At 45.8% G+C, this 27,500-nt stretch overlaps 2 long non-coding RNA genes across 5 annotated transcripts in view; one reads left to right on the plus strand and one right to left on the minus strand.

Annotated features, from left to right (window-relative positions):
- LOC116453429 overlaps positions 1-21,574 on the plus strand; it is a 38,703-nt gene extending 17,129 nt beyond the window's left edge. Inside the window, exon 3 of one of the 3 annotated variants that reach the window (XR_004243806.1) lies at positions 20,971-21,574. This is a non-coding gene — a long non-coding RNA (uncharacterized LOC116453429). Of the gene's footprint in view, positions 1-4,633; positions 6,250-12,316; positions 12,944-20,970 lie in introns of those variants that run through there. The other 2 variants (XR_004243805.1, XR_004243807.1) reach the window with 2 other exon arrangements.
- On the minus strand, positions 7,568-27,051 carry LOC116453431. 2 transcript variants are annotated; one of them, XR_004243808.1, is made up of 2 exons: positions 26,781-27,051; positions 7,568-9,660 (listed from the first exon to the last, which is right to left on the minus strand). It is a non-coding gene; the product is annotated as an uncharacterized LOC116453431 (long non-coding RNA). The 2 variants fall into 2 exon arrangements; XR_004243809.1 differs by lacking the exon at positions 26,781-27,051 and adding an exon at positions 25,637-25,729.
- Between the last annotated feature and the right edge of the window lie 449 nt (positions 27,052-27,500).

Consider the following 27,500-nt stretch of genomic DNA (forward strand, 5'->3'; position numbering starts at 1 on the left):
AAAAGAAGGCTTGGACACTTGGAAGACAAGACTGCTTTGTGTTTCCCAAAGCAAAGAGCCTGTTCACAAGGAGGTTACTTTTTTAGACAAACACTAGTCCTGTGACACTGCCAAGGTCAGTTGGTGCCCAGCAGAGCACTGTGAATTCGAGGCAGACATGCTCTGGGAGTAGGGCACAGTTTTTCTCCCCCTCCAGAGTATTTTCAAGTATACTAATGGAGAGGAGAGAAATTCGCTTTGCTCTGCTCTTTCTACAGGGGTGGAACATGCATCAGTTTGCCAATGGGAGAGATTCCATCTATCTTTCATCTTCTTGGGACAGCAGCACGGCCTTTGTACTGTGGTAGGTCTCTCGTGCTGTTTTGGGAAGTGAGGGCTGTGTTGCTGCTGTTCTGCAGCTCAGAAAACAGGTAAAGCAGGGACATGTCACAGGCAGGATCTTGGAGTGATTTTCATGGGAGTGGGTAAAGTCAATGAGCGAGTGGGTGACCCCCTTCAACTCCCACTCTGAGTACAGATACCCTGCATGACAGTGGTTTTTAAAGGGATTTGGGTGACCAGTACATTTTCATGATGTCTTTTGAGTGTTTGGCTCCTCTTTTCTAGAATTGGCCTTGTACAGCCAGTTTAAGCTAAGCCTCTGCTGGCTGTCCTGGCTGCGTATCTGGGACAGGTCGATCCATGGTCTGGGTGAGCTTTGATTTCTTCGAGAACCAGACAGAATTCAAAGCAAATAGCTCTCGTTGTCAGGTGAGCAGGGTCTGGCTGCTGCAGTGATCTCAATGGATTTAGGAGGCTTTGTACTTCACCTCAGGCACTTAACTAATTCCTCATAGAGTGCAGTATGTTCTGAAGTGTGTTCTTTAGGCTCTTTATGTCTCAGTTGGCCATAAAATGAAAATGCTTGTTCATCCTGAGAAGGGTTACAGTGTCTAACACACACAAGAAAGGCAAGTGAAGTTCTTTCACTATCTCTAAAGCGCCAAGCTCTGAATCTTCCAGAGCCTCTAAAGACTCTGGTTAAAACATGGAATTTTTAACGGTACCTCATTAGGACTGAATCTCCAGCACTGTCTGTAGTCACACCCCAAAGTATTCATCTCACAAAGCACAAATGTTGAGAAATTAAGGGAAGAAAGGAGTGGAATCAACTGCACTGAAGGCCTGAGGAGTTGAATGTGATGGGAACTGGATTCCAAAACTAGCTGGAACATGCACGAGGACAAACCCTGAAGGGAAACACTCCAAAACCAGTGGGATAAATAACCAGCCCCAAACACATGCAGAAGTTTGCTGAGAGCAGGCAAGGGATGGGCAGAAGGTCTGAGCAGCAATGGGGTGTTCAGTTCAGTGCAGTTCAGTTCAGGTGCAGCCAGGGACTGAAATCAGAGGTCTGGAGGGGAACCACTGCGGGGAATGACCACCTGCCTTTGGAGCCCATCACCCTGCACAGGGCTGAGCCCCTGTGCCAGGGGCATGTTCAGTCCAGCAGTTCTGGACCTGCTTTATGAGCTACTCTGTCATCTTTGCCAGGAGTGTGGCATCAGAGAAGGGTGTTGGGGCAAGACTGGAGGCACTATTTGCCTCAGTCATCCCATTTTAATTTGCTGAGGTTAGAAAATAAAAGGGTAGAATGAGAAATGTTAAAAGTAAAGTTGTGAATCAGACTTTGAAAAGGAAATAAAACAGATGGCAGAAGGTTTCAGTTAGATAAATACAGAAGAGGAAAAGAGGAAAAACATGGTTGTTATACAGTGAGAATGGGATTGAGATTAGACCAGTCTACACATGGTACAAAATGAATTAAAACCACTTTACCTACATTTTCAGTAGAGATGATCATATTGGACAATGGGGCAAAGACAGGATTTCTAGTAGGAACATACTTAAGGGAATGAAAATTATCACATGTAAGAGGGAAGGAAAAGCTTAAAGAATTCCATGTGCTCAGATCAAGGTGCACTGGCAGATTTCCACCTCAGGATTTGGAAAGAACTGGCACATTAAAGGAGCTCAGCTTAACCTCATATTTCTCTTTGATGACTGATTTTTTTTTTTTTTCTCCAAGACAAATGAAATACAGGTGATATACTCTATCTAGACTTGAGTCAAGAATCTGATATTACACCACATGGTAAATTAGTAGTTGAAGTTGAGAAGTTGGGGATTAGCGTGGATGGCAAATGCAGAACTGCTAAAGCCAAGGACAGGGAGCTCCGTGGGAAGAAGAAATGCCGGACAGAGGCACTTAGAGACTGGAACTCCTCAAGGGTCATTCTTAAGCCAGTCTTACTTGTTTTGTTAATGACTCTGGCACAGCTGTAAGAATGTCATAAAGAAATTTGCTGAGGACACAGGCTTTGCTAATACAGAGAAGGATCAGCAATAACTTAATGACAGAATTTGAGATAGAATAGACCAAGTATAAAGACAGCCAGTTAAAAATTAATCACTAGAATATCACATTACTCACTTGAGAATGACAAAAGCAGGGTGGTAGAAAAAAACCAGAGAGAATTACTTGCTCTGAGGGATAACTGTGTGCCACCAATCTGATATGGAAAGGCAAACACAATCCTAGAAGATACAGGTTCACTCATGTTCAAGGAAGATTAGCAGGTACAGAGAAGGGCATTAAGGATGATCAGAGGGTTTAGAACAAGAGGAGACTAGAAGAGTTTCATTTGTTCAGTTTCTCAAAACAAAGACTAGAGCAGATAGGATTGTTTTTGGTAAATACATCTGATAGGTAAAGATCAGAGAAAAAAAAAGAATTGTTTAAACTAAATTACGATGCTGGCACAAGAACAAATGATATTAGGGCTGGAAATTTAAAATGAAGTGTTGGAATAACCTGCCAAAAAGAGTGATATGATGTAATTGATTGTGATAGTGGGAGGCTGGATCAGTAGTGGGAGGCTGAACCTTGTGCTCCTAGAAACTTGCAGCAGACAGGATTTTGGCAAAGTGGGCACTGGCCTCTAACAAGGAGGAGGAGCCCTGTGCTGCCTGTGTGAGAGTGAGAAAACGTAACTGGCCAGTCACCAGCTTTGGAAATGGGGGAAAAAAGGAGGCTTTGATTTCAAAAGCTAAAGTGAGGTCCTTCCCTCCTCCTCCCCTATGGGAACTGGCAAACTCAGCTCTTTAATGGTTCAAGCTCAACTCAGCCTTGCCTATAAATAGATAAATGAGATTCCTCCTGTCCCAGTGAGTAATTCTGACATCCTCCTGCTGCCTCAGAGAGCTGAGTCACAGGCACTCTGCACTCCAGTCCCTGCATTACTTACATGGTCTCAAAGGAAATTTTAACACATCCAATGAATCATCAGGGATTGGATCATGTTTAAAGTTATTCCATTGGCATTTCCCTTCCATTGTAGAAAGTCTGCCAACACCTAAAACTTTGGCTAATCTGGACTCAAAATGCATTGAGGAAATAGCATGTTCACATATACAGCTACTAATAAAAATAATAAGAAAAAGTCCTTTCAAATTTGCATCAAAAAACAAGTGACCCTTAGTGGATTCCTCTAGTACTTTTGGACCTGCTAATTTTGTCAGACTCTTTCTTGTTTTGTAGCTGTTTATTTAAAGGAACTCAGAATTTGGAATGTTTAATATTCAGTCTTTAGGCCCCTAATTTAATCTCCTGCAGGTTTTCTGCCAAAATATTATTTGCACTGAGATGAAGCTTGCAGCCCCATGCTCATTCTGTCTCAGAGACACACACACATTCCTGCTCTTACCCATGATAAAAATAAAATGCCTGCAAAGCGAAGACAAAACCAGAGCAGTGTTAAGTACAGAACATGGGGCAGTGATATGTCACTGTATGAGCCTGATGGGGCATTGTCACTTGTCACCTTGCCTTCTTCCAGGTGGTACAATGTGGTCTCATTGGCTTAGAAGCAACACAGCATTTGAAATCAGAACAGCTCTCTCTCTCTCCCTCAGAAAACATCTGGAAGAGTGGAAAATTCTCCAGCAGAATTTGGGGGCTGTGAAACAAATACAGAAATATTTCTCTCTGTTGGTTTTCTGGCTTGCCTTTCATATCTTAGAACTGGTTGGGACATTTCACTCATTACTACCAGACTCAGTTTCAGTCAGTAAGAAATGCTAACATTTGCTGCTGTGGTTTGGTGGTTTTAGACCTAAAACCTGGTTTGTTCTTTTGATAACCTGAGGAAATCTGTGTCTTATTTAAATAACATTTTTCTAGTACCTTTTCATCAGGCAGTTCTCCACCTGTGCATAGATTGTTAACATGCATTTGCTCCACACATTCCAGCCTGAGCTGCAGTCACTCCATGAGATGCTTCTGCTGTGAGGCTCGATGGGTTATTTATCAGCCCAGCACAGCCTTCACTGCCAGTTTGCTGCCAGCTGTTAACTATACAATAGCATTGGGAACAAAATCAGTTCTAGCTCTGCCAGCAGAGTTAGACATAATTCAGCTACCTGTTGATAATGACGATTTGTTTAACAGCATAAACTATAGTATTTTTGTAGTCAACAGTTTTCACCCTCCTCTGCAGCTGGTAAAAAACCCTGAGGAATTCCCAGAAGTTCCTCACTTGTGTCTTTTGCAAGTTTCCTTACAGCAATGCCTTGTTTTGTTGTCTCTGGGCAGGAAAAGACTTTTCATGGGCAAAGCAGTGGTGTCTGCATTCTGCTGGAACAGAGTGGCTGCATTCCTTGGTGCCACTTGGCTGCTTGGTTGGGCTCTGAAGCACTGGACAGTTGGGCTGTAGGGATGCTCCAAGACAAGGCAGAGGCCTGAAAACAAGCCAGGGTTTCTGTAAAGCATTAATCACCCCATGCAGGGCTGGGCGCTGGGAATGGGGTGAGGGTGCTCTCTTGCAGCACACACATGTTTTCTATCTAAGCTTTGTTTCAGCTGGATCTTTCCCACTAACACATCCTTCTTTAACACCTTGTACTCATTTACTGCGGGGCTGTTTAGCAGCACAAATCAATTAAGTGCTACAGAAACCCACAGAGACAGGGAGAGTTTCCTATCTCTGGTTCAGCTGGGGTGGGAGGCACACAGAGGTTAAGCCTGTGCTTTCTGCCACACAGGGAGCGAGGGTGGAGTGTGGAGCAGGCCCCAGCTCACCTCCTGTGTGGGTTTCAGCCCTCCCCAGCACCTCAGAGCGACTCACAGCTCCTCCTGGAGCTCTGAAGACCTTGGGGAGCTTCTTGTCTGGCATTAAATAATCAGAGAGCTGGAGAGTGCCAGCCCTGCTGCCATATCCTGCTGAGACTGGCCAGGGAGCTTCAGTGAACGGGGCTGAGCAGTCCTGAGGTACCCAGCTGTGTCCTGTGACAGGGACAGGGCACAGTCAGGGCTTCCAAGCTCAGCTTCATGTGTCTCACAGGTTTGTCCATCATGAAATTGCCTGTACCTCCTGGGCATGTCACTGCTCAGTGGTTTAGCTGCCACTGGCCAGAGAGACATGCAAGGGTTTAGGAAGTAGCGAAGTCACAAAACATTAATAAGAACAGCCAGAAAAAATGAGTGACTTTAAAATAATAATTTGGTTGGTCTTGTTCCAAGTGTAGCACCAGCTCAGCATGCCAGGCAGAGCTCAGGGAAGCACCTTCTGACTGCTGGCCCCATGGGAATGGGATGCAGGGATGTGCCTCTGCTTCAGGCTGGGCTGGAGCTCCTTACACACAACACAGGCTCCAGAAACAGGAGAAAATAATTCAAGCCACATGATAAAGCTGATCCACACCACGAAGGAAGATAAAGCCTAACCAAGCAGTTCCTGCTCCTCATGGGTGTCTCTCAGGAGGGCCTGAGGCTGTAGGCCATGTCCTCAGCTCACAGAGACCATTAATCATGAGTGTGCCTTGGTCCCTGGCTATTTTAATCACTGTTGAAATACACACTCCTAAAAATGGTATTTGATTCCAATGCACATGATTTCCTTTGGCTTCCTTTCCCCCAATTAAGTGCAAGCTGTAACTACTTGGAAGTCCACACACTGGGATCCATAGATTTGCTTCTCACCTGTCATGGAGCAAAAATACTTGGTACTACACATAGCATAAGATCCATGACACCTGACGTAAATATCAGAATATACTGTAATGGGGATGTGGTCTGAGTGTGGTACCAACAGGTGGGCAAGACCTGTCCTGTGCAATGGCACACTGGAAATGTCACTGGATCCTACTGGATCATCAGTCCTCCCCTGTTCCACTTTATTATGTAATGACTGAAAATGCCTCTTGTATATGCTGGCAGTGATCAGGATGTCAGTCTGTTGTTGGAGAAGTGAATGACTCATCAGAAGTGGATGAACTGGGAGTATATTTGTAAAGGGTAGGCTGCAGGAACCAGTAAGTCTTTAATTTTTCCTTTAAAAACACTGAGCAAAAGTCACAGGAAGTTTAAGGAGAAAACAAATTGCTCCTCCACAGATTCAGAAGTGCAGCAGTGAGTCCTTGTACTGCTCAGCTTCTCTCATGAGGCAGATGAGCAGCCTGAGGAGTCTGGGGGTGTGCAGTGGAAAATTCACTGCCTTCCCTTAAGTGCAGACTAAATGCATCATGCCCAGTTCCATGGGCTTACTGGTACCCTAATTTACAAACTGGGTTCCTACAACTCTGAATTTCTCTGCACTCTTTTTCTATGAGGATGTTGCTATTGAGCTTAAACAACCACTCCGAGTTTACAGACAGAATTACTGAAGTTTACAGGAATATCAACTTAAAAATATAAGGAACGTTTTGCAGGTACACTAATCATCAGGGACCCCTTCAGTTTGTCACACTAAGCCAGGTCATGGGCCCATGACAACAGGACAAATAGCCAAGAGGACTCCTGACAATTATGATGTGGGATTTAAATCATTACACCCGACAACATTAGTTACCTGGGATACCACAGTTGTTTTTCTTGTATCCTTAGTATTCAGGAAACAGCACATAGGTGTTGTTTTTTTTTTTAAGCTGCATATAAAACAGCATCAACCTCAGTAACAAAAGGACTTTGTGTCTACTGGGCTTCCAGGTTAACAAGACAAATCCTGCTCCAATGACATAACAAACTTGATGTTGCAGAGAAAGGCACAGTCATGCGGTTTTAGATCAGCTGATGAGTTTGTGTGCTGAACTTGAGACCCAGGGATGTCAGCTCACTTTTCTGGGGGGTTGTTTTGGTTTTTCTCTTTAAAAAGTACCAAGTATCAACCTTTGAACCCCAGGCAATACAAACTGGGCACCAGAACAGGGTCCAGCTTGTGTGAAGGTTGGCCCAGCCATCCCAGTGAAGTTGTAGTTTCTTTCCCACCAGCTCCAGCAAATGTTCTCTTAGTGAAACATGACCAATTCTGGTCCAATTAAAAAGACAAAGCCCAATAACCACCTGCTAAAGCTAAAGGTTCCTTGAAAGCTTGGATTTATTCAGTCTTGCTGAAAATTAAATGTTTAAACTATGATAAAATTTTGCCTAAATAACTGTATTTCCTCTGTGAAGCAGCTATTTATTCATCAGAAACTACAGCAAAGTACCACAGGGCTTCAGTAAAAGAAATCAAGAAATTTGCCTGAAAAATGTATTTCCTGCTCTGATTTTATTCCACGTGTATTGACGTACAATTTCTGTTTGATTGAATGTACCACATTAAACTGTTCTGGACAGGAGCTGTGCACTGAAAGCAGCTGATAACAGTGCAGGGCATTTCAGTAAGCTTCCCCTGCAGTGAGAGACTCCTTGCAGGCATTAACAGAATTACTTGTACTTGAAATTTTTTTTTCCCTTTTCCCTGTTGGGATCTCACCCTGCACCCTTTGCTCTGTGCTGCCTCGGGTCAGTTCTTTGTGGGCAGTCACCAATTCAGATGCTCTGCACCTTCCAAGGATGGGCAAAGCATCAGTGGTGGCTCAGGCTTAGTTCATCTGTTGTTACCTGTTTTTCAGAGAAAAAATTGTGTGCATGTGAGGACCAGAGTGTTTTATTTCAGCAGGATCTATTTTCATGTTCATGATGCTTAACACAGACTAGGGATGGCAATTTGAAGGAAGTCTGGTGCAGTGCATATGGCATCACCTGAGACTGAGTCTGAAAAAACCCCATAATTGCCTGCATGTACTTTTCAAAACACCTTTATTTTAGGTATTTCTGCTTCTTTTTTCAAGCTAAATTGGAGGCACTAAGTGACACTGAACTTTATAAAGAAAGAAAGTTCAATTTAGTCAAGTCTGAGTGGCTTAGTGTGGGCACTGAGAAATGGACTTGGGTCTGCTGACAATGTCCTCAATCGTTAAAGAGGTACCAGCAGGGCTGGATCCCACTGCAGGATGTGCACAAGGGAACCTGCATGTGAGCCCCTGGCCTGCACCTGCATCCTGCAAGTGACCCTACAGACCTGTGCTGCACCAACCCTCCTCTCTGACAGGCAGTGCAGCAACTGGGGGAGCTGCTTTGTGAACAGATCTGACAAAAACAGCACCAAACCATGGTACTCTCCTATTCCCACGTGCAGTCACACACAAAGGGTTTTGTCCACAGAGGCCAGGATAAGCAGGCAACTTGCAGCTTGGCACAAGGAACAAGACACAAGGTTATAAAGCCCTGGAACAGCTTCTCAGACATTTCTATAGGTAGAGTTCCCACAGCACATAAGAAAAAGATCCATTAATCAGGGCCTGGGCTGCAGGATGAACTGCAGAAGTCGCTCTGTGCGCATCCTCTGTTAGAAGTTCCGACTTGTCCTTCTGATCTTAAAATCCATGGTTCTCTTCACAATGGCAAAACTGAGGTAAGAAGAAGTCTGGGGAGGCATTTTCCAGTATTTCAGGGCAAAAAATGTGTTTATTTTAACATATAAATATTCTTATTTAAAGTGGTAATACTAAAGATAAAAATTGTAAGTGCAACTCATCCAAAAAAGCTACAAACCCCCATTACCGATCCTCCTGTTTTCATCACAAAGAATATTCCACAGTAGTTAGAGTGTTGCTTTGCAGCCTGTTAGCAGAAGAGGTGATTGGGTCAGTTGACTTGTAGGTGTCAGAATCAAAACAGATTAAACTAATTCCATCCAGCCATCTTGCCAAGGAAACATTCAAGCCCTTTCATCTCATTTCGGTATCCAGTGAAGACATGAGAGTTGCTGGATACAGAAATCCTTGTGGAGTGGAGCAGCGGATCTGGGGTTTCCTGTGATGAGGCAGTCTCAGAAATCAAAGGTGTCAAAGCAGGAAGTCCTGACACAAACAGTTCCATAAGTGTCACATTCCTGGAATCAGCTGGCACGAAGGACACTCCTGAATAGTTCTGTGGGGCCTGGAGCAGCCCAGGCTTCTTTGTTCCCAGTAGATTGGACAGTATCCATCCTTCACTGATAGCGGTGCCCTCTTTGTGTGCATTGTCTGTCTTATCTGTCACACAGTCACCGGGACAAGGACTGTCTTTTAGGACTTGCTTACACAGCAGCTGCAATAGCTACAGCAGGATGACTCCATGTGGACACTCATTCCACAGCCATGGGATCAGCTCCTGGTTCATACCATACCTTAAGTGGAGCAGCCTCAGTGTGTCAGTGTGCCTTACAAAGTTAAGCCAGACCTGGGACTCAGCTCAGGGTTTCTAGTCACTTCTCCTTTATAAAGAATTCAGCTTTAAGAAAAGCAGTTGAAATGCTCCTGAGAATGACAAATAACAAATGAGTAAATCTTGCTCCAGATCCATAAAATTCAATTAAAAAAAAAAAAAAAAAACGCATGCACAAACAAACACATCTATTGGCATAGGCATATAAAGCAGAATTAATTGATAATCATATCAATTAATTGATAAAAATGCTAAAATACATAAACAAAGCCTTTTCAAAAAGGTAATGAATAAGTAATCCACGCAGACAATGTGAAAGGACTGTTGCTGCTGTGGGGCCAGGGAGCTAATAATTGGTTATCCATATCCCTAGAGTTATTAAAGGATAAAAGCTTTGAACATTGCTGCAGAGTTCAACTAAAAAAAACTTTTACTCAGCATATAGAAGCTCTCAGAAATGCAAATAAAGTATGAGAATGCATAAAGATGGCAAATAATTGAATATTATGGTTCTGTTTAACAAATTGCTTCTTTGCATGCAATTACTTCATCATGGTCTGATCTGAGATACAAGAGCAGGAATAAAGCTCAGAGAACAATGCTGTGGATAAGCAGAGACCTGCAATGAGTTTGCTGAAAGAGGAGTAAAGCAGAATTGGGAGGGGAGGAATGGTTTGGGTAAGGGCTCTTTCTGTGGGCTGTGGGTGCATCTCTCTGATTGCATTTATCTCTGGTGGGGGAAATGTCAGGACAGACACAACAGGGAGGGAAAGCACCTCAGCTTGTTTAGTTTCCCCATCTTTGTGCTCCAGTTCTCATGCCCTGATCATCATAAAAAACACATGCTCCCACATCACAGGTCACAACATCACATCCTTTTAGTTCCACTCCAACAGAAACACTGTCCCCAGCCTAACACCCCTGTTTTCGACCTGCCAGCCCTCCTTCCGAGGGCTGCCTGCCCTCGAGCCCTAGTTCCAGGCCTCCCCATACCACAGTTGACTATTGCAAGAACAATAAGGATTTTTAGGGGCATTATGACTGGGTTAGTAAAACACAGCTGCCCCTGAAAGTCCCTCATTTTTCTTGCTGCCGCTCAGTCCGTCCCCAGGAGGGCAGGGTGTGACAGGGTCCGTTCTCTCCAGCACGGCACACACGGCTCTGCTGATGTGCCCAGTAACACCCCAGCCCCAGTGCCCAGCCACACACAGCAGGGGAAGGTGTGCAACTGCTTTGCCATCCCTGTGGGCTCCTCCCTGAACGCCGTGCTGAGTTTCAGCGTAATACCAGATGGCTTGTCTGTCGCTCGCAAGAATGCCACCAACGGAGTTGGCACAGCTCGCTGCAGGCAGCCCTGGAACACCCCAGCCACAAGGGCAAAAGGCAGGATCACCTTTGTCCTGCGAGTACTCATTGTTCCAGCACCCAGGTGAGCAGTGGTGCTTTGGGCAGGGGAAGTGGAGACCCCAGAGCTGACTGGCCCCACACATCCCACACTGGGTCATAAACCTGCAATCCCAGGGGCACCTGGAGCTCTCCAGGGCACTCACAGCACCCAGGTCCCAGCAGGAGAGCTCACACCCATCAGCAGACCCTTTAATTTATTAATAAAGCTGAGATTTTAGGGAATTACTTCTGATTTCTTAACAACTTTCAGCTAAAGTAATATCTGAAAAGATCTATACATTTCCAACTAAAGGTGCTAAGTATTTGGCTGGGAATTTTCAATCCTCATTCACAAGTCCTCCTGGAAATCCCAGCCCAGCCCTGCATGTTCTTAGGGCAAGGAGTAACACCTTCCTTTTCATTGATCAGTGTTTTGATGGCAGTGGACTCAACAGAAAACTACTGGCAGATTCCCACAATTCTGCTCTGTTGTTTCCCCATGAATTCTGCCTGTTGAGACCTGGGGCGGGCCCCATCCCATAATAGGCTTGCAAGTAACCCTGCAAGCTGTTGCCCTTGAGAAGGACTTTGTGACATGCTCAAGGACTTCCAAGAGAGTTTGTGTCAAAGCAGGGAACACCCTAAGCACTCTCAGGGCTTTTCTTCTTTTCTTTCCTCTTGTAGTAAAAGCATCACACTGGGTCCCTCAGCAAGGAACCCTTTGCCTAGCATCATGTTTGCAGGTGCTGCCTTTCACACAAGCCATCTCCAGGGACATGCACGCAGCTGGTGTGACCAGGATGCTTGGGGAGCGCTGTGCAACACAAGACAAATATCCTCACCCATCCCACATGGGATGACACTCCACAGTAACAGACAACCTGGCATCCATAAACCTCAGAGACCCTCTCAGAACTGCACAGAGCTGCACCTTATTTTCATTTACAATTTCTTCTGAGGCTTGTAAGTCAACTGAAAGCAAACCCTATGCCCTGATTTGGTAATAAAACATGAGCCGTGATTCGGATCCAAATATTATTTGCATCCTTGAGAAAGTTACAACAGCAGTGCAATAATAATAACAAAAAAACCAGCAGTCCTCTAAATGCTAATGACGTTGGTGTCCTAAATGAAGCATAAAAGCCAGAGCCCACGAGAAGCAGAGCATGAGTCAGAGCATCAGCAGTTCCACACTGAAAGCAGCACTCCCTGGTTGCTTCATTCATTTAAGGAATCAATTCATCTGTAACGAGCATCAAGTAGTTTTTAGGACTAAATGAAAATTAGATGCATGTTGTTATTGTTTTCAAAGTTTGTTTTGGTTTTTTTTTCCTTGAATTGACAATAAACAACTCTTTGTAGTTGAGGGGAGCCCCAGGCAGGACCAGGTCCCTGCAGCACTGGCCGCTGTACCATCACGGGAAGAAAATCTGATGAGCCCCTGCCCGGGAGAGCGCAACCTCCCTGGCAGCCAGGACCCCACCACGAGCAGGCAGAGCAGACCCAGGGCACAGAAAAGCAGGTAACTGGAGTTGTTGCAGTCTGGGCAGGCTGTCTCACCCTCAATTTTTATTTTACTGGCATTGGGTCATTGGCAGAATTGAGTGAGGATGGATATATGCTGAAGGGCAACACCCTTCACAGAGGCTTTGCATGTTCCCTCTTGGATTGCAAAGTCAGCATGAGGCTGTGCACTACAAGAGGAGTGACTATTGCCCAAGCTGCTCTTGGTTCCCTGCTGCCCCAGTCCCACTTCTAGATAAAGCACAATCAGATTCTGATGATCAAAGCACACATCTCTAGGTTGCACTGATGTTAAATTATTTTTGTTGTGCTGTATCTGAAACTCAGAAAATGCAAGAGCAGAACAAAACCAAAGTGAAGGTAGAAAATCATTGCAGTTTCTAGAACACTTCCAGCTTTAGTCATCGAAGGGGATTGTTAGAAACAGACAAAGGGCTGTTTCCCTTAATTTTTTTAAGTGTGAATTTTGTCTTGACAGTTTCCTTTCAGAAACAAAAATTGAAAACAAATTGTCCCATACACAAAACAAAGGGACAGATCCTCAGCTGGAATGGACTGGTATTACCAAGTAACACCCACCCACAGGAGAGATTCTGAGCCTTTTAAGCAGCAGCTGCCTATCCTGCTGTGCCCGGACAAGAGCTTCAGCCTCTGGGTTTAGATGGCAGCCGTACTGGCTCTACGCAGCTTGGAAAAGACAAAGAGCTGCCTTTAGAGCAGCTGAAAATACACCAGGGCTCCAAAGACTCTGAGACTGTACACTTCCCAAACCTGGAGCTGACTCCAGGTGCATGAGCCAGTGGACATGACACCAAGAGAGCAACTGATATCAGCATGGCCTTGAAGTTAATGAGCTGCTTTGGGGAAATGCTGGCAAGCTTCCAGAAACCATTATACATTGGGTTTGCTTTCTGAAACGAGGCATGGCTCTGATTTTTCTCTCAAAACCAAGATCAGGCTGAACACCATCTTGAAAATTACATGAGCAGTGCCCAAGAAAATATTAACTGTACAGTAAAAAGGAATGCACAGTGAGAACTGTGATCCATCCTGGCCAGTCCTGCCCCTGTCCCTCACCCACAAAAAAATAAAAACACACACATTAGGAGAATTCAGGAAGTGTCTCACTTTGCCAAGGAACAGACCATGTCCCCATTGTCAGTCTCCAGCAGAGCTGCCCAGCTGAGCTCCCGTCTGGGAGAGCCAGTGCCTGGGGGGAACTGCCTGGGACCCAAAAGTGGAGGAACACTTGAGCCCTAACAGAAGAGCACCCATCCTCCAGGGCTGACAAGAGGTGGGTTTGACCATGTGCATTTGACATCTCCTCTCTCTTTACAATCCTCATTTTGGAGCATCACTTTTTTTCTCCCACTCCCAACATCAGCAGAGGAGCTGGAAAGCCAGAGTTATTTTTAGGAGATGGTACATTTAGGCCTTGTTCATCTTGACTGGGTCCCTTTGAAAATGGCGAAGTTGGATAATCAAACACATTACGCAGACTTTCCATAGAGGCTGCTTTGCAAACGAGCCTCCCACCATTCAGATACTCAGGAGCCAATATTTCAAAGATGAGCTTTTGATGCAGCCCTGGTTTGCCTCAGCATGGTGACCTCACTAGCATTTATACACAGAGCCTTGGAGAACAAGCAAATTAAAGCAGCTGACTTTAAGTATATAAAATAAAACAATTAGTCATCAACAAGCCTACTAAGGCTGCCACATTACACTCAACTTGAGTGGCAAGAGACCATGACCTGGCTCAGGCTGGCAAAAGAGGATGGCACTGCTGCCTGGTCAAATCGCCCATGTGTGGGCAAAGCACCACTCAGAGCAGCTCAGAAGGGAACTTGCCAGTGTGATGACTGACATATCAAATTGGCTGGCACCAGGACAGGGACAGGAAGGGAGAACAGTAGAACAGTAGGAGAAAAATGCCAGGGGAGGAGCCGTGGTTGGAAGATGCTCCATGACTCCTAGTAAATTAACCAGGGCATGGCCAACCAGGCCAGTCTGGCCACTGCTGTCCTGTTAAAGTCTCCAAAAGAAGGGGGGAAAGGGGACACATCCGAACAGCCTCTTGATAACGGTCCATCGCTCATGCTGAGTTTCAGACAATGTCCAGGACTGGCTGGAGGAGTCCCAGGCCACAGTTCTGCCCAGGACCATGCTCAGTACCATCAGGTGCTGGGTTCAGTAGTGCAGCTGTAACCCAAGGTGCTGGCCCCAGCAGAGCTGGAGCGGGCTGGGGGGGGGTATGGATAATGACCAGCAGTGCCCGTATGCCTGCTGGCTCCAGAGGAGTGTGTTCCCACAGCGCTGTGCCCAGACTGATCGCTGATAGGAAAAGGAGCCATGCCACTGGCCTCGACCTGCCAGTGCTGCCCCCAGTGCTGAACCCACCTAAACCCTTACCAGTGAGTTAAAGAGAGAAGCTGCCGGCAAGGGGCTGCCTGGCGTGGGCTCTGCTGGAACTGTCAGGTCTGCGGAGCACTGAGGGAAGCAAAGAGTTATGGGAGAGCAGCAGGGAATTACCAAGCAAAAGTGTTTTTTAAATCATTTCACTTTAAACAAAACTGAGGCATCACCCTAAAGTAAATGGCCACACCTTGCTACTTACTCAGCTCTGCTGACAAGACCAGCTTTTCCGTAGCTATTCAAATCTAATGAGTTCTGGGTGCCTAACTCACTCTTTTAGCTCATTTTCGAACTCCAGCCAGAAATCACTTTCTGATTCACCACTTTCTCAGGAACAGTAGTATTCAGAGAATGCATGCAGGCTGGTACTGTGCTGTACAAAGTACATAAGCACAAGTTTAATTACTCCATGGACCAGGGATGTGATTAATTGTATGCTTTAAGTTAAGAATGTGCTTAAGCATGCTACTGACCTGGAGCTTTAAGTAGATATATCAGCTGTTCTGGTGCTCTCCATTTACCAGTTCTTTGAGGCCAAATAAGTGGAAACAATATAAGAATACTCCTGTGCTCATACACTCCTAAGAATTCACACAAAGTCCAGCATCTGACTTTTTAAAAATTACAACTTTGGACCTTATTCTCCCCATGTTTAAACCAATACTGATTATGAGCATTACAATACTATGCATACGGTCAGAATGTATTAGCATTAAAACAGGAGCTAATTATTGTCATTTACAAGCTTTTAAAAAGCATTGGGCTTAGTCTTTACCTTGCCTGGATAGTGCCTCAGGTAAGAACTTAGATTCATTTCATTGCACACTTTGTGGATTAGTTCCCTTATGTCTGAACAGTGTACAAAGTCCTAAAAAAATATGGAGCACGTAATTAAGACTACTGCCCTTGCTAGCAGTGGATTCATCGCATGGAAGAAGTCAAGCATAAAATGTGCATCAGCTATGGGTGGTCACGTAAATCCACATTTCATTAGCCACAGTTTACATGATCCTGGCAATTTTTTTTCACTGTGCTTTTCCACCTTTCCAGCAAAGGCTTATTCCTAGTTCATTATAATTTAGGAAGGTCAAATTGTGTCCATTCCCTGGGGAGGAGCAAGTAGAGAAGACTGGAACCTGAAAGCTCCACTTTTTCCCTTTTTAAAGACACAACTGCCCTTTTGTGGTGCTTGGAGAGCCTGGATGACCAGACAGAGCCACTCCTCGAGGCAGGCGTGTGACCTATGGTGCAGTGCCAGCATCCCAAAGGCAGGGAACACCCACGCCCAGCTACACCCACCAGCAGTGACATTTCATAGGAACAAGCCAAGAGACTTCCACCGGAGCAAAGCATGTGCAAATCAATTTCAACAAGCGAGGGAGAGCACAGAGGGTTTGGTTACAAGTGAGGAGGCACGTGCCTCTCAAGGAAGCCTTCTTTGAGGAAGTAAACAGATACAATAATTAAAGTGTTTTGGCTTCACTTCATCGCTAATCCCATCACATGCTGTTCCTTGCCAGTGCATTCAGGAAAAGTGTCTATTTTGGATACTGGGGAAGAGAAGAGAAAAGAGAAGAGAAGAGAAGAGAAGAGAAGAGAAGGAGAAGAGAAGAGAAGAGAAGAGAAGAGAAGAGAAAAGAGAAAGAGGAAAAGAGGAAAAGAGGAAAAGAGAGAAAGAGAAAAGAGAAAAGAGAAAAGAGAAAAGAGAAAAGAGAAAAGAGAAGAGAAGAGAAGAAGAGAGAGAGAAGAGAGAAAGAGAGAAGAGAAGAGAAGGAAGAGAAGAGAAGAGAAGAGAAAAGAGAAAAGAGAAAAGAGAAAAGAGAAAAGAGAAAAGAGAAAAGAGAAGAGAAGAGAAGAGAGGAGAGAAGAGAGAAGAGAGAAGAGAAGAGAAGAGAAAAGAGAAGAGAACCCCCCAGTTCCCAGAGATGGCTGGCTGAGCCCAGGTACCCTCACTCTTCTTGAAGCACTAATACAGTGACCTTGAGCTTTTAAACTGTATTGCTCTCTGCTTAAGATGTTGGTCTTTTGTTGTAAGTTTAAGCTTTTTTTTGCTACAAAATGCAGTAAAATCTTGCACAGAAAATGAAGTTTACATTACTAGGGATCCCAGCTTTAGTGCTGCAGGTGTGGGAGAATTTACATGACTTCTTCCTCTCATTTCAGCATTACTTCTTCCGGGTAATTCTTTTTTCCAAAGGGAGCAGATTGCCAGGTACAGGTTCATAACCACTGGTTACTGTTGGAGAATGCCCACTGATTTGGGGTCCAACTCTATATATCCAGAAGCTCCTCACAGCAGTAAGTCACAGGACAACCCCCCTCATTTGCTGTATGTCATTAATTAAACTAGACAGAATCTGGCAACATGAGGCTGAGCTAGGTGTCCTAAAAAATTGCTAATAGTTTAGAGCCACAAGAATAGGTTCAAGAAACCCAATTCACTTGCCATAGAGATTGAAAGAAAGTCACAGCAACATTCAGAACAGCTGGATGCTACAGGCAGACCCTGGTGTTGGTGCCTGTGGGTGTTCAGTGCCCAACCACCAGTGACCTGTTACAGGAGCAGCTTCTCATCTACAAGTTTGAGACCTCTCATACCAAAGCCATCAAGGAAATCTAAGAGTTAACTGAAATATGTGGTTAAAACCCTTTCCATTTGCATCAGTTGCTGGGGAGCCTTCACATCTGTGACTCAAAGCTGATTGTACAAACTTCCTGATTAGTGGGGTAAGAGCGGTCTCCCATCCTCAAGTATTAACTTGCCCAGTGAGGCACCCTGACCCTTGAGCCACCTCCCCCTTTCCTCTGCCTTGAGAGAAGTCCAGACCAAGGACCCACTGTTTAGACTGATGAAGTTAACTGAACTCCATATTGGGTGAATTAGGAATCATTTTTCCAAATACTTCTAATGAGATACTTCAGTGAGAATGAGATGTTATCAGTTAATGCTCTACCAGCGTCCCGGCTCATGACTGCCATTCAGTACTGCATGGGGCACAAGCAATGCTTGGCAAAAGCGGAAATTCTATCCCTTTAAAAATACTATTAATGAACAAGAGGCTTCTGGTTGTCAGGTAAGAGCTCAGCAGTGCTGCTTACATTCAGAGCCATGCCTGGAATAGTGATGTTGTAGCAAATTTCATTAAAAGTAAAATCTTTAGTTGCTGTGGAAATCACTCAGGTGGGAGACTGTTTTCTGGAGGCTGTATTGGGATGTACTACATTTCTTTCACCTGGACCATAGTGTTTCCTTCTGGGTGTGAATTTCCTCAAGCAGGAGAGGAGACAAGAGAGCAAGAACTCAGTCTGGTGACTGATTCTGTTCACCTCCTGTGCACTGCACAGGCCACAGGCAAGAGAGGCACAGGTAGCACAACATCCTGACCACAGGTTTTAAAGAAACCCTTATGTTTGCAGCCCACCAAGTCAGGGCTTCAGGGGTAATAATCCCATCCACACCACCCTACAGCACAGCTCATACTGTGCTTTGCAACAGCCTCTTTATATGTATTTTTAAGCACTGAATCCCTGCTTGCTGCCTGCAAACAACTGACCATAATTTGGCATTACTGTAACACTGATAGCTGACCAATTATAAAATATTTCTGTTTGGAAAACACACTTCAAAGTTATAAAAGGTTTGAAAGTATCTGAATTTCCCAACAGTTATGAGCATAGTGCTATAAAATGATAGTGTGTTTGTGACTGTCTGAAAACATTACCCGTCACCAAAATTAGAGCATGGGACAAATCCTGGGCTGGTGCAGATCAGGAGATTTCTGCTGGCTTACAGGAGATGTTTTATTTAGCACTGGGCACACCTGCTGTTTCTTCGGAGAGCTGTAAATTCATTCTGTGATGTAGCCACATCTACAAGCCAAATTTATGTATTTTAAGACTAAACTACTATCAAATGTTTTGAAATTAAACTGCAGTTTGTGCTCTTTTTGAAGGCAAGAATACCTTAAAGGTATAAAGACATTCAAAACTTTATGTAACCAGTATTATATAACACCTTAAACTGGCTCATAAGCTTTTTCCTTACTCTGGATTTATTACATTTTTATTTGGTGCATGTGAAACAACTCGCTGTACAAGTGCAGTTACTCACATGGGGCTGGGCTGGGGCTGGGGGGTGGCAGGGAAGAGTTCACTCTGATGGAAATTCTAAAGCGAGAAACTTATTGCTATGTTTGCAAAGAAACACTGTCAGAAAAAAATGTTTCATTGTTTCTCACTGCGCTTGATGGCCATTGATACAGAAATTAAATGAAGCCCTAGAAGGGGGCTAGAGGTAGCATAGTTTTAAAGGCTGACTGCATGCAGCCCCTCCAACTGCACAGAGCATTAATGCCAAAAATACGTGTGAATGTTCTCATTCAGGCTGTAATTTAATCCCCAAGGAGATGCAAAACTAGCTCAAATATGCTACAAGAGAACCAAACTCTTCCAGTGAAGCGGGTGCAATATGTGAATCCTGGAGCTAAATTTAGGCTGGGACTGGAGTAAAGTAATTCTGAGTAGCACTTTGAGTTGCAGTAACAAAACACTGTGCAAAGATTTGGGGAAGTTCTGTTCCTTTGTTATAATCTATTGTGCGTGACATTTTGGGAACTCTTTACTGACTCGATTTAAGAAATTCAGCTTAAGTTACTCAGTTGAATTTTATTGTTCAGTGAAATTGTTTAAAAACCCCCTTCATTTAAGTTGTTTCTAAAATGTGGATTCAGGCTGGTTTTGGGGTGTGTACAGCAGCAGACATTCTTAATGTATTGAAAGCTTGATGTAAAACACCATTAACTGTAGTGCTGAATAATCCACAACATGGAAAAAATGGATACTGTAAATAACTAATTATGGCTTTTTTCCGAATGACATTATTTGGTTTTATCTTCCAAGGTAAATTAAAATGTGTGAGCTCATTTGTGATTAAACACCTTTCTGTTCCTTGTCCTGTACAACTATTTGCATGGGAATGTTTTTCCTTCTCCAGAAAATATTTCCTTCAAAATTAACAGATGAATTACAATTATACAAAGTATCTCTGTAGTCAAAGCAAATTTTTTTAATAAAAATATTTTAAATGCAACTGAGACTTCAAGTGTAAAATACACTCATAATGCAAGAATTGAGGAAACTTTTATCTTTCTTTAAAAAATCAAAATAGCATTTGTAGTTTTAAATTAAGCATACTTTAACTGAACTACATTCAAATTCTTTACGAAACAATCTCTCTTTTCATACAAGATTTTTCATGCATATTCTGGCTCCAAGGCTCCAAATCAGTTGCCACAACTTGTTTCACTGGAATTCATCAAAAGACTAAAAAGCCAAGTGCCAAGGAGCAGAGTTCTGGCTGCAGCATAAACTGTCCAACCAATCCCCACAGCCTGCAAGGCCCCAGTTCTCAGAATTAGCTGATGCTTTAAACAAGAGATCATAATCAAAATCATGACTCCTGACAAAGTCTCAATATTTCACTCTATAGATTCTTAATTCATTTTCCAGCTATTTGTAAGTTGCTGCTGGCTCCACTCTCTCAAATATCATCAATTGCTGCTGCTCTTAAAGAAAATTCCACTTTGGGGAAACGTGATATTATTCCAGATGTTTCAGTCTACAGCAGTTCTGCCTAACCCAACCTGATCGTTGCTCTGTAATGCAGCTGAGCCTTGAACAGCTTCTTGGAATTTACTCCTTAAACTACTGCACTTGCATATTTGAATTTAACCCTACCAACAGTCATGTGCTCAAAACCCTGTTCTTTCTAACAACAGACATCCCCAAGAGTTTTTTTCCAAAAACATAAAGTCATTACTAATTTTAGCTGGCCTTTGGGCCACTGTAGATTAGTTCCTACAGGCTGCTGATTGAATTAAAGTGTTTTAAATTGAGTTCCTCACCATTTTTTAAAAGTTACCGTGCAGAGAGATTTTGTTGAATGAAATCTGCTTTCAAATTTTATCGTTTGAGGAAATTCCATACTTGGAATGGGAAAAAAAAAAAAAAAGAAAGTGCATTTATAGAGATTCAAACCAGCTGCAAGGAACTGGAATGTCACTATTTTCTTTCATCAGCTTTCACCAGGAGAAGAATAGGAAGAGATCCTGCCAGCATCCAGCCATCCAGGACTGACCCTTTCACCAGACCCGACAGTTCAGGCAATGTTTGCTCCTCAGAATCCCACCCAGAGCAGTGGGTGTTCCTCCATGGCCTGGCATCTGCCCACCACTGGCCAAGTTCTGTGCAGTAACTGCCTGAGCAGGACTCCAAAGCCTTGGTCAGGTGGGATGCTTTGTAACTAAAATAATAATAATGAATGACTACTCTATCAGGCATGACCTAGGAGTCACAACTCCAGTCCTGGACCTATAAATGGTGTCACTAACAAATCTGTATTGGGAAAATACTGAAATCCTGCATGCTGCCATGGAATGTGGGCACATCATCCACCCACGTGGGATGTCAGGGACACCGTGAAGGACTTTCTGCCAAAGGGCATGAAGAACAAAGGCCTATTGCCTGCTGCCATAGAAGGGAAAACCCAACAGCCTAAGCCTCATAAACTGACAGGCCACCAAGATCCAAATAAAATTCAAGAAGTCTATCCAAAATCAAATCTACCAAACAATGTCTTGGAAATATTTTGATTTTTCAGTGCTAAAGAAATATGCCATGAACCCAAAGCCCATGAGTTAGGCAGGGAATGGAAGCTGTCCCCAGACCAGCATCACCCTGGCTCATTTCCTTCAGTATGCAGCCACATGATTTCTTTTCCACACCGCTGCTGGCTCACACCAAGGTTCATGTGAACGTCCAGGCTGGCGATGGGATCTGAAAGAGCTATTCTGCCCTCAGCATGGGAGGGTTTCCCTACCCCAGCCTCAGACACTCCCCTCTTTGGGATCTGAGCAGTTGTAACCCTTCCAGTAATACCACCACACAGACCCTCCTTCCTCTCACTCACTCCCTCAGAGCAATCAAGTCCAAGAGAAACCCCTCTACCAAGCAAGGATCACACTGGCAAAAGGAGACAGCAAAGTGCCTTGGGGAAGTCACACAGGTGCCACCAATTTTCCTTTGTCAGGGATGTCACTCGGACTGTGGCAAGGAGCCAAAGCGTGTTCCCACCTGTGGGCCAGCACCAGCCATCCTGCAGTCTCTTCCAGGCTCTCCTCTCCTCTTCCCCTCCCCTCTGGGACCTGGCACTTTTGGGTCCTCAGGAAGGGAAGTCATGAAATCAGCAGGAGCTGGAAGTATTTTCTCAAGTAGGCCAGCAGTGGGAAGGGAGAAGCACATTCCCTTCCACGTCTGGTTTGCCTCTGTGTGCTGAAGAGCTGGCCTGGAGCAGGAGCTGGCACCGAGCACAGCCCGAGCTTGGCGTTTGCCATCTGCAGATGAAGCCAAGAGCAGAGGAAAAGTGCCTGCAAGCTGGGCACACACTCACTGCTCCACTCCTGTGAGGTTCAGTCCTCTCTAAGGTGCAAGGCTCTAACACAAGCATGTCCAGGATTCCGTGGAAGGTCTGTACTGAACAACAGAGCAGACCCCAGGCACAATCTGACTCCAACCTGCCCCTGATTACATGTATCTGTAACCCAGACACCAAAGACTTGCTCTGCTCTGTGCCCTCCTGCAACTTAAAATACAGCCCTGGCTTGAAGGTCTCTATTTGCAAACATAGAGGAACAGTGGTTCTTAAATTGCAGGCAAACATTTGACTTCACTCAGGGCAATTCAAAGAATATCCTGCATGAACCCCACCCTTCTGCCCAACATCTCAAGCCTTAATGCCTAGATAGTTTTCTTTCAGGTCTTATCACAGATAAAATATGGCCCCTTTTTTTTTTTTTTGCTTAAGGAGTAAAACCTGCCAAATATTTACCAACTCTTTCAGAAGGCTGAAAATGTCACTCCTACAGTGTAATAAACTTCCCCGGAAAGGCCCTGATAAATAGAAAGCCTTGCTGTACTGCCCAGAACTAGTTTAGTGTGGCCTAAGTATTGCCAAGTCTGACTGACAAAGAAAGCATATTTGTACACACAGAAAGATTAGCAAGAGAGGCAGAAAGTTTATAAGTGAAAATAAAACAAAGCCCCATTATTAACCGGGGAGGGGGGAATAATTGAATCTGCATCCCAGAGAGCACAGAGCATTATGAAAGCCTCAGAGCTAAAACAATAATTTAAGAGCTTGTCCACAACTTGCAGCAGAAGCTTGAACCATCTTCTTTAGCATTTGGAAAGTGCTAAACCATGGTCTACCCCCAAAACAGCCTTCAGAGCAATATTATTTAAAAATAAAATATTTTTACTTGGTAATTTGACCCACAAAAAGTCATTTGGGGCATGAGGGAATGTTCCTTTCCAGCCTGAACTTTAATTCAGAGAGAATGTTTAAACTCCACAGTGTAAACCAGATGCTGAGAAGTACATCTGCATTGTACTGTATGTTCTTTGGGGCACAGACAGAAGTTGGAAAGTGCCTGTCAATGCAGTGTGTGTGGCTACGATCTAAATAATCCTAATAATGTAGATGAATGGAGAAAAACCCACATTTCTAGTACCAGCCAGTCTGTCAACAGAATTCTAGCAGCTATAGACAACTATATCCACACTAGTGCAAACAGATGAATATTGCTTTAAAAAATGTATCCTTTCACCTTGGCAAATGCCATTAAGAAAAAAAAAATCTAAAAGTGACTAGGGAGTTGGAAGTTCAAAGGTACGTATTTAACAAACCTTGATGACCATAAAATGCTGAGCACTCGCCCTCTACAGAAGCCAGGCTTCCACTGAATCTTGACTGGTGCACTCAAATGAAAAGGTAGTAACTCAAATTATGCTAAATACAGTTTCAGGGGGCCAAACTTGCCAGAGCTACTTAAAGGCAGGAAGAAACCAACTGTTGCTGGAAAAAAAAGAATCCAGATTATGTTAAACCTGACAAAAGCTAAACTCAGCTGTTTACCCAGCTTTACAAAGCACAGCACAGTTAAGAAACTCTCCTATGAAAGGGAAAACTTCACTTCAGCCTACCACCAAGTCCAGGAGCCCAACCGGCAACACAACCAACCTCCACAAAAATCGCTGCTTACCAGACATGCCTCAGAAGTTGCACAAGTTGGAAGGAGTGGGCTAAGGAGGCACAGGGAGGAATCTGCTCCCCGTCCTCGCCCTTTCACAACATCGGGTTTTAATGTTAATGATATGGCTCTGCATGCCTAAAGTATTTTTACACTATGCTCGTCTTCTTGTAGCGCTGACTTGTTCCAGGGCGGATGATTAGAATCAGATTTCTGTGATTTTACTACAGATTAATTTCGTTAAGGGCTACGAATCTGCAGGGAGAAGAGGGCTGCTAACAGGCTGGCAGAGCGGGCTCCAAGGGGTTCTCTCCTAAACGGGTAACAGTATCTTTGCATTTACTCCTTACTTTCACATAGTTTTCCTTTTTGCGGCCACTAGACTGAGTTCTTTGGAAAAACAGGCATGTAGGGAAAAGAAATACGCAAAAAGTTTTCCTTGAAATTTTGATTTCAAAGAAAGCTCCCAACCAGAATCGGTTCATGAAGACAGGCCCAAGTAAGACCTGACTGCATCCACTGTCGCCCAAGTCGAAGGAAGCACCTGAGGGACCACACATAGGAAATAATTCTGACCTGTAAAGGTCTGTATGTCCTTACATGTGTTAGAGCAATAGCTATTAATACACGTTAGTGTGCTGCACACAAGTGTTTGGATATAAAGGGCTGAAGCAGAAAAAAATACGCAGAAGTCTGTAACAGCATTTACAAATTTCTCCTAATTGTGAAAGCATTCACGTTGTTACTTTTTCATGGGCAATTGCTACAGAAAAGTACACTGAAAACCGAGTTTGTTCATAAAATTTTCCTGGGAACAGAGCATAAAAGTTGTGTGAGTCTGTGTACACATACACAGAATGTAGACTCCTGCAATGCTACATCAGAGAGAAAATGAAATTCTAAGTGGGTCCAAAAACTACACAGGAAGATTTTAATTTTCCATTTGCTTTTACAGATCTTAGCCATGAGAATACTGTTGCCACTTGGCCTTTTTCTTTACTGGAGGTCAATATCATTGATTTTTTACAAGAGAGAAGTAAAAACACCCCTACATAAATCAAAAAATTATGAGGACCCTCAAAATAATTCTAAGAGCTTAAAATGTAATGTAACATAACACAGAAGGGCAGAGAAGTTATAAATACGACGCTATACAAGCCAAGAGTAATATACACACCCGGAGCTGTATATACACCGTGCCCAAAGAAGGAGCACAAACCAGTGTCTGCAGACATGCAGTGTGCCGAATCGAAATCCGACAAATAATAAGGAACTCCGGAATGCTGGGTGGTAAAAACGCTTAGGTGAGTAAGAGGAGAATTCCCGGGAGCCCGGTCGCTCCGTACATGTGACTAGATTTACTAAAAAAAAAAAACAAAAACACAACCAACCAACCAAAAACAAAACCAAAAAAACCAAACCCAAAAAAAACAACAGGGAAAGGAAAAAGAAAACAGATGTGTTTTCTGAAAGTGAAAGCGGAGGGAAGAATGCACATGGTCTTGCGGGAGCGAAATCGAGCGCTCGCTCCGCGCCAAGGGAGGGCCGGGCAGAGCCAGTCCGGGCCGCCGCGAAGCCGCGGGGATGGCCGCCAGCACCGGTAGGACGCGTACATTTAAGGCCCTTTACGAGGTGGAAGAATACAAAATACACTTACGGGTCGCGGAGAACCAGCTCCGTCCACTGCCCGCGCCGAGCCGGGGCACCCGCCGGCCCCAGCGCCGGGCGAGCCGCGGTCCCCGAGGACGGCCCGAGCACCGCCCGCCGCGCCCGCCGTGCCCCCAACCCGCCCGGGCTGGGCCCCGCATCCCGCCCGAGCGACCCCGGGCAGCGCCAGCGGCGCCGCCGCGCTCCGTCTTCGCCCGCTGCGCGCCCGGCAGGTCCCGGGAGCCGAGAACTGGGACTTTGTAGGCCAGTTGAAGACACGAACCTCTCATCTCGCCCGCAAAGACCCAGCCCTCAGCTCGCCCATCAGGCGCAGGCGACCACTGCTCACAGCTATCTTTAATTGAACCCCTTTTTCTGGCCGGTGCCCACCGCCAGCGCAGAGCCCCCACCCTGGGGCCACCGGGGACCCCGCCGGAGCAGGATCATCCCCCGGCCGGAGGAGGCAGCGATCCGCGCTGCCCCCCTCCCCGAACTTGAGAACTGTCCCGGTCCCGGCGCTAGCCCCGCACCTCGGGCCGGGCCCCGACGCCCATCGTGACTCGACATCGCCGATCTCGCTCCCGCTCCTGCGGGAACTTCGTGCGCGGCGAGGCGGGAGAGATAACACCAAAGGGACAGAAAATTCCGAGCCCCTCGGTTACCTGCTCTGACTGCGGGGGGGGGGGGGGGGCACGGGAAAGGGGATCGCGGGCCCCCGCGGCCGCCTCCCTGCCCAGAGCCGCAGGTCCTCGGGATTCCGCACGGGAAGGGCTCGAGCTGAGCTGCAGCCAAGCGGGGAACGGCGGGCGGGCAGGCGGCCGCGCTCCCCTCTCCTGCCTCCCGCAGCCCAGTGGCTCGCAGATGGGCATTTAAGCCGGTATTGATCACGGTGGGTTTTTTTTTTACCCTTCCTCTTTGCCCTTACAAAAGGCAAAAATATAAATAAATAAAATGCGTTGCCACAAGGGACGTTGCAACATTTCTCTCGGTTTTTCAAACGCTGCGTTTGCCCCAGCGAGATTGAAGTGTCTCGACACAAGAGCACCAGAGAAGATGGGGAAAGAGGGGAAAAATACCAAAACCACCCAAAAGCAGAAGAAAAAAACATTAATTAAAAAAAAAAAGCCAAAATCCAACACCCAAAGCCAGCAAACCGGAGAGAGACGAGCTGCTCCGTGCAGCGTTGCGGTCCCGGGCGGCGGGGCTCCCGTCCGGCGCAGACACGCGTCCCTCAAAAGTTCGCTCCACGTGTTGCGGCCGCGTCCCGGGAGGGTCGGCGCGGTCCGGCGCACCGGGGCGGTACGGGCTCTCTCCGCCGCTCCCGCGCCGTTTAAGGAAGCGGCCAGTCCCCACCCCTGCGCCGGGCAGCTCCCGCCGCAGCCCGGCCCGGCCGCTCCGGCAGCTCTCCCGGGCTGCCCTCCCCACCCGCTGCCCTCCGCGATGCCCCGCCGGCGCGGCCGGCCCCGCACGGGGCACTCAGTGGGGTCCGCGGTCCGGAGCGGCCGCCGCCACCCCGCGCAGCCCCGGCCGCTCCCGCCCTTCCCCGCGCTCCTCCCGCCGGGGCAGCCCCGCGGCCCCGCGCACCGAGGGGGCGGCGCGCCCCTGCCGGCCGCTCCCGGCGCTGCGCCGCTCGGAGCGGAGCGAGGGTCGAGCCGGGACCAGGGGGCCAAACCCCGCAGCCAAAGCCCGCCGACAAATCCCGCGGACAAACCCTGCGGCCACCCCGCATCACCCGGCGGCGACACCCGCTCCGCACCCCGCACGCACCGAAGATACTCGCTGCTGGCATCTCCCTACACTGCTCCCTGCGTATCTCCCCTCACATCTCCTTGCACTGCTCTCTGCATATCTCCCCACATATTTCCCTGTACATC

The sequence above is a fragment of the Corvus moneduloides genome, chromosome 19, assembly GCF_009650955.1.
Source record: "Corvus moneduloides isolate bCorMon1 chromosome 19, bCorMon1.pri, whole genome shotgun sequence".
In the NCBI taxonomy this organism is placed as follows: Eukaryota; Metazoa; Chordata; class Aves; order Passeriformes; family Corvidae; genus Corvus; species Corvus moneduloides.